Genomic DNA, 6,491 nt, shown 5'->3' on the forward strand with positions numbered 1-6,491 from the left:
GGCCTAAAACATGGTATATTGGGAATCATGGAAAATGCCTTTATTGTGGGCATGTTAGAAATAGTGGGACCAAATGATATATTAAGAAAAATAGGGATTTGACTTGTACCAGAAAATTTCAATCCATATTACATAACGGAAAAAACGGTTACTTATCATGAATTAATTAAAAAAAGAAAAAAGAAAAAGAAAAAAAGAGTTATTATTTCATATATGATCATGTTTCTGTAAAGTTTATACAATATTTTAGTTAGATTTGATTTTTTAGCATTTTTTTATATATAAAAAAACAGACTTGCCTTAAACAACCAAACAAGTCTAACCAAACCTAGTATTGGGTCGGCTCGTTTAAGATAAATAAATAGATGATTTGGTATAATAATTGCCAAACCAACATGTTATTGATTTTTTTGGAGATCTTGTGGTTTAAACCAGAAAAACTAAACCATGCATGTTGTCAACTTTAAATAAAAGAAACATTTGTGTTGGTGGTTAGAAACTAGGACAAAACATGTCTCCAAATTGATTAAAGGGCACAAAGCCTATGGTTTGAACATACTTCACATTTTATAAGAGTGCAATTTTGATAATTACAAAATAAATTCAAATCGATTAAATCATATCTTTTAATTATAATACATATATATAATATATCATAGGCTAAGTATAAAATGAAAACTCACTTGAGTTGTGAAAACTCTAGAAACTCATTCTCAACCACATGTTTTTAATTAATGTTTAAAGCTTGTGTTCTACAATTAAAGTGAATAATAAATGTAAATATAAATATAACTTTTTCTCTTTCCTGAAAATATATATAAAAAATAGTAAAAAAGTGTTAAAAAATAGCAAAACATTTTTTTTTGATGTTTCGATGTTTTGTATTAAATGTTACAACATATATTAGATGTAACAAAAAAAAAACGATGTTACATAGGGTTTTCGCGGGTTTTCACAACTCAAGTAGGTTTTCATTTTAACCTTACCCATATGTCATATACGTAAAACAAGTGTTAATTATTTCTTATATACTATAATAAATTGTGCTTGGATTCGTTGCTCACATCTACACTGTTACATTGTTTCTAATTTCATTAAGATATATCAACATTTTAAGCCTGTTCGATCTTCTTTTTCAACTCCTCGCTCTTGTTTAGGGCATGCGTAATGGGCGAGAAAAATGGGCGACAAAGGGGCGATTCTTTTTTGGAACAACCCCCCCCCCCCCCCCCCCCCGAGATAAGAGGGGCGACAGGGGGCACAGATTTTTGTTGGCTGCCATTGTTTAAAAATATTATTATTTTATTGTTATGTGTGTGGTGTGTGTGTATATATATGTATGTATTAGCCTACACCACCACTATACCCCTAAAACAAAAATCCATCATTTGCTGACTGGCGCCACTTGACAAAATCACCCATAATTTATAGCCCCCTACTACACATAGCCTTATAGTTTTCATTTGCATTCAAATGCGACCGGGCCTACAACATGTCATCATTTGTATATGCAAGGAGATGAAGGTGTTGATTTACATGCAAATAAATGATGACATGTATCTAGACACGTAAACCGTTATCTGTTTCTTTTATCAAAAATTAAAATCTTAGTAAAATCAACAAAGTGATCATTTTTATTAGCAATCTTATATTTTTATATATTTCTGATTCAGATTAGGCCAGCGACCAAGAAAGCACACATTGTGATCACCCTGACACCAAATAAAAGAGAAACCATTCAAGAATTGAATCTAGCACATGTCCCATAATTTCTTGAATCAAGATCAAAAGATAAACTCGTTGAAATTAAATTGATGCAGATTCAGTCAGAAATAATGGCCAAATCAAATACAAAACACGACATAAAACTAAAAACTTACGAAAAAACTAAATTAATGGTCTTCAAGAATAGCAATCACCAAAAATTCTATGATTTCTTCCTTCTAGCAATCACCAAAAACTTACGGAAAAACCCCGTAGTTGCTCCCCTCCTTCGAGTGTGAGGGGTTTGGTCTCTGTTTCTTGCTCTAACTCATCTCGAGTCGGGGTCTTTAGGGGTCCGGTGTCTTTTGTGATTTGTTTGTTTCTGTTCTCGTGTGTACATGGCTACCATAAAAAGAATTCGAAACGTAAATGCAGGAGGGCTTGGTCCTAGCTCCACTTACGGTTTAAGGCCATGCCCCTTTAAGCATTTCCACGAGTGTAAGGATGGTAGACCTGGGTCCTCGGGGTTTTTCCGCCTAACTGAGCACATGCAAAGTACCCATTTCAAAACGGATACTCGGAAGAACCTTTTAAAAGACGCTATCTCTAAGGATTTGGACCTGTTTATAGATGTTGGGGAAGCCCTTCGGGAGGGGGATAAATGGTTATGTGGGAGGTGCATGACGTTGCATGCCCTTAGCAGGGGGTGCAAGCATGCTGATGGTGTCTATTCTTTTTCTGTGGATTCTGGAGATGCTGGAGAATTCATTGTTGGGATCCAGAAACCTAATCGTGTGTCTGTGGATATGGACCCAAGTCCATCTGTAGGAGTGGTTGGGGATGTATCCCTTTTGGAACGGGTTTTCTCCCTTCCCATTCAAACGGTTAAGAGCATCCCCCCAAGTTGTCGTTTGGCGTTTGCTCAGACTTTGGCATGCGCTTTACGCAAGGTAGTGGTTTCACCAGGCTCGATTGAGAATTGGGTCAAATTACTTTTGTTGCCGCGTTGTACTTTAAGGGTGGTGAAACCTTCCACTAGGCAGGAACGCAGGTCAGGGAATCGAAAGTCTTTGCAATGTAGTAGCATTCAGCAAGCACTTGCGGTGTGGAAAGATGGATCTGGTTTTGCTGATATGGTTCTTTCTCTCTTTGATAACGTGGGGGGGAGCATTTTTTCTAAAAGAGAGGTCGGAGGGGAGGAGGGTTCTGAAAACAGCCTTAATATTAAACAATGTCTCAGGAAAGTCAAGGATGGTCATTTCACAGCTGCAGTCAAGGTTTTATGCTCAAGTGGGGTTGCCCCTCTCGGAGATTCAACCATGAAAGCCCTCATTGATAAACACCCAGTGGTGCCGCCTCCGTCCTTGCCTTCTAGCTCTGTCGTCCTGCCTACTCTCTCTGTGGATGGGGACTGTGTGCTTAGATGTATCCGATCATTTCCTAAAGGGACCTCATGCGGGAGAGACGGGTTGCGGGCGCAACACTTGTTGGACGCTCTTAGTGGTGAGGGATCAGTGACTTCCATGGGTCTGCTCTCAGCCATCACTGATGTCGTCAACTTATGGCTAGGGGGTCTGTGCCCCAAGGTGCTCGCTGAGTTTATTGCTTCGGCCCCCCTTACCCCTTTATTAAAGCCGGATAATGGAATTCGGCCCATTGCTGTGGGGGCTATCTGGCGTAGGTTGGTTTCTAAAGTGGCTATGAAGATGGTTGGGAAGGAAATGACTCAGTATTTAGGGGACTTTCAGTTTGGGGTGGGGACCCCTAATGGGGCAGAGGCGGTGCTTCACAGCGCGAACCGGTTTCTTAACTCCTTTCACGCGGACGGCTCTTTAGCTATGCTTACCGTGGACTTCTCCAACGCCTTCAATATGGTCGACCGCACAGCTCTTCTCCGAGAGGTTCATCATCATTGCCCGTCTATCTATCTATGGGTCCAGTTCCTTTATGCCCAGCCGGCTAGGTTGTACGTTGATGATAACTGTATAGGGGCTACTACTGGGGTTCAGCAGGGAGACCCCCTTGGGCCCCTCCTCTTTGCCTTAGCATTACACCCTCTTGTTCTCCGGGTACAAAATGACTGTAACCTCCCATTTCATGCTTGGTACTTGGATGATGGGACTATTATTGGTGGTGCCAACGAAGTCGCTAAAGCCCTAGACATTATCAACTCGGAAGGGCCATCATTGGGGCTGCAACTTAATATTAAGAAAACCGAGGTTTTTTGGCCAACGTGTAACGGGGTGAAAGTCAAAGATGGGCTCTTCCCTAGTGGGATTGGTAGACCAGAGAGAGGGGTAAAGCTCCTTGGAGGGGCTGTTAGTCGAGATCCCTACTTTATTAAGGAGTTGGCGAGGCGGAGAGCATCTCGTGCGGTTGATCTTATGAAACTCTTGCCTTGCCTTAGGGATCCCCAGAGCGAACTCCTCCTGCTTAGGTCTTGCATGGGGGTTGCTAAGTTGCTTTTTGGGTTACGAACCTGCCACCCCCATATGATGGATGATGCGGTATCCTGTTTTGATAAGGGGCTACGAGAAGCCATCGAAGACATAGTTGTATGTGGAGGCCCGTTCTTTGGTGATCTTCAGTGGCGACTTGCATCTTTACCGATGCGCTTAGGGGGTTTAGGCCTTCTTTCGGCTCATGATGTCGGGGTTTACGCTTTTGTAGCGTCGAGGGCTCAGTCTTGGAAGCTACAGAATCACATCTTAAGGAACAGCGGAGTTGTCGACCTGGACCCAGACTACGTGCAGGCCCTGGAACGCCTAAATGGCGCTCTCCCAGACTTTGACATTGGCGGTTTCTCTAATATGGACACCGCCCCACCAAAGCCTCAAAAAACTTTGGCGAATGCCCTTTTTGGAAAAATCGCTCAGAGCCTGGGAGAAGTTTTTGGATTGTCCCCCCGACAGAAGGCGGTTTTTGAATGCTTACAAGGTCCTCATGCCCAAGATTTTCTGACCGTTATCCCGATTGATGGCTTGGGCCAAAGCATGTCTGCGGTCGAGTATAGGGCCATTCTTAAGTACCGTTTGATGGTCCCAATGTACCCCGAAGACGAAACATGTCCGATCTGCCGTAAGGCCTGCCTGGATAAATTCGGAGAGCATGCGGTTCATTGTAAGGAGATGCCTGGGTTCAAATACCGACATGATTGGGTGCGGGACGTTCTTTGGGACATCTTAAGGCGAGCTGGGATATCAGCTAAAAAGGAAGCCCCCGTAAACTTCCTTACAGACCCCACGGAAGGGAGATCCACTCTACGACCGGCAGATTTGCTCGTCTTTGGTTGGGCCGGGGGAAAACACGCTTGTGTTGACCTCACAGGGGTATCTCCCTTAGCTGGTTTGAGGGATAATGGGTTTGTAGCCGGGCAAGCAATAAAAAGGGCTGAAACGAAGAAGGTGGAGAAACATGCTAAAGCCTGCGAAGAGAACCAACATGTTTTTGTCCCTCTGGCTTTTGATACATTTGGCTCCTTGGCACCGGAAGCTATCCGTTTTCTAACCAGGGTCCAAAAGGTTGTGCATAGCAATGTGTCGACTCCAAAGGGGCAGGGGTATGTCTTTAGCAGGTTAGGGTTTGCAATTCAGAAAGGGGTGGCGGCGCAGCTTGTTGCCCGCCTACCTGCTATATTGATGTAATATCTATGTTTCATCAGTAGAAATAAAATCTTTATAATTTAAAAAAAAAGACTTAAAAAGTTTTTTCAATTGCTAAGTTTACTTTAAACTCGTTACCTCCAAATTCGAACTTACAGAGTACAGGCTACAGCTCCTTTGCTTGGGCTTTTGTTTTGATGGGCCCAATCTTATTTAAGTAATACGATTACTTGAATAGAATTTTTGTATCTAAAGTTACAACAGCAACATCAAATTACCCAAAAGATTTATCTTTTTTTTTTATGATTATAATTTTAATTCACTTTTAAGCAATTGTGGTGTTTCTAACAATAATGCATAACTGAAGACCATCGTCTGGGTCCTCTAATTTAATTTTTAATATAATAAATTATTATTAGTAGTATTAGTGGGTTAAGTTATTCTATAAAGGAAGACAAAAATAAGAATGATGAGAAAGATTTATAACCACACAAAAAAACCCTTCAAAAAAAATTAAAAATAAATAAATAATCATAACTCAAAATTTAATTAAAAAAAAGTAAAAACACAAAAATCCAATGTCGAGTGAAAAAGACTATTGTATCTTTTTGTTTATCATTGTATTTTATGTTTATTTTCGTCATTGATTGTGTTTTTTTTCCCTTGACATTGCGTCTTTTTTTTTCTTGATATTATGTTATATTTTGTTCGACATTGTGTTATATTTTGCGATTTATTGTGTCTGTTTTAGTGTTAATTGTGTCTTTTGTTCATTTTTGTCATTGTGTCTTTTCGGCGTTTTTTTTCTTTGTACGAGAATGACGAGGGAAACATTTTTGGTTTTTAAACTTTTTCGTTTTTTATTTATATTTTGAGTTATAATTTTTTTATTAATTTTTTGAAATTTTTTTAAGGGTTTTTTGTGTGGTCACAAATCCTTTTCACACTTCTCATTTTTGTCTTTCTTTTTATTTTAACCTTTCCCTATTATTAGTATTGTTATTATAATTTGTTTGTATACAAATTTAAGCTAATAATCTTAGGTTTTATTTGCTAATCATTAAGTTGAAGTTGAAAATTATGTTAGTGAAAAATATATCAATTATTAATTTTCTTTTTAACGGTCAACGAAAATTTTTTTAAACCCCTACAATCAGGATTACAGGTAGCTAGCTAGCCCTGTAG

This window comes from Bidens hawaiensis, unplaced genomic scaffold (genome assembly GCF_021521415.1).
Source record: "Bidens hawaiensis isolate Kalapana, Puna unplaced genomic scaffold, B.hawaiensis_p1.1 tig00009828_1, whole genome shotgun sequence".
In the NCBI taxonomy this organism is placed as follows: domain Eukaryota; kingdom Viridiplantae; phylum Streptophyta; class Magnoliopsida; order Asterales; family Asteraceae; genus Bidens; species Bidens hawaiensis.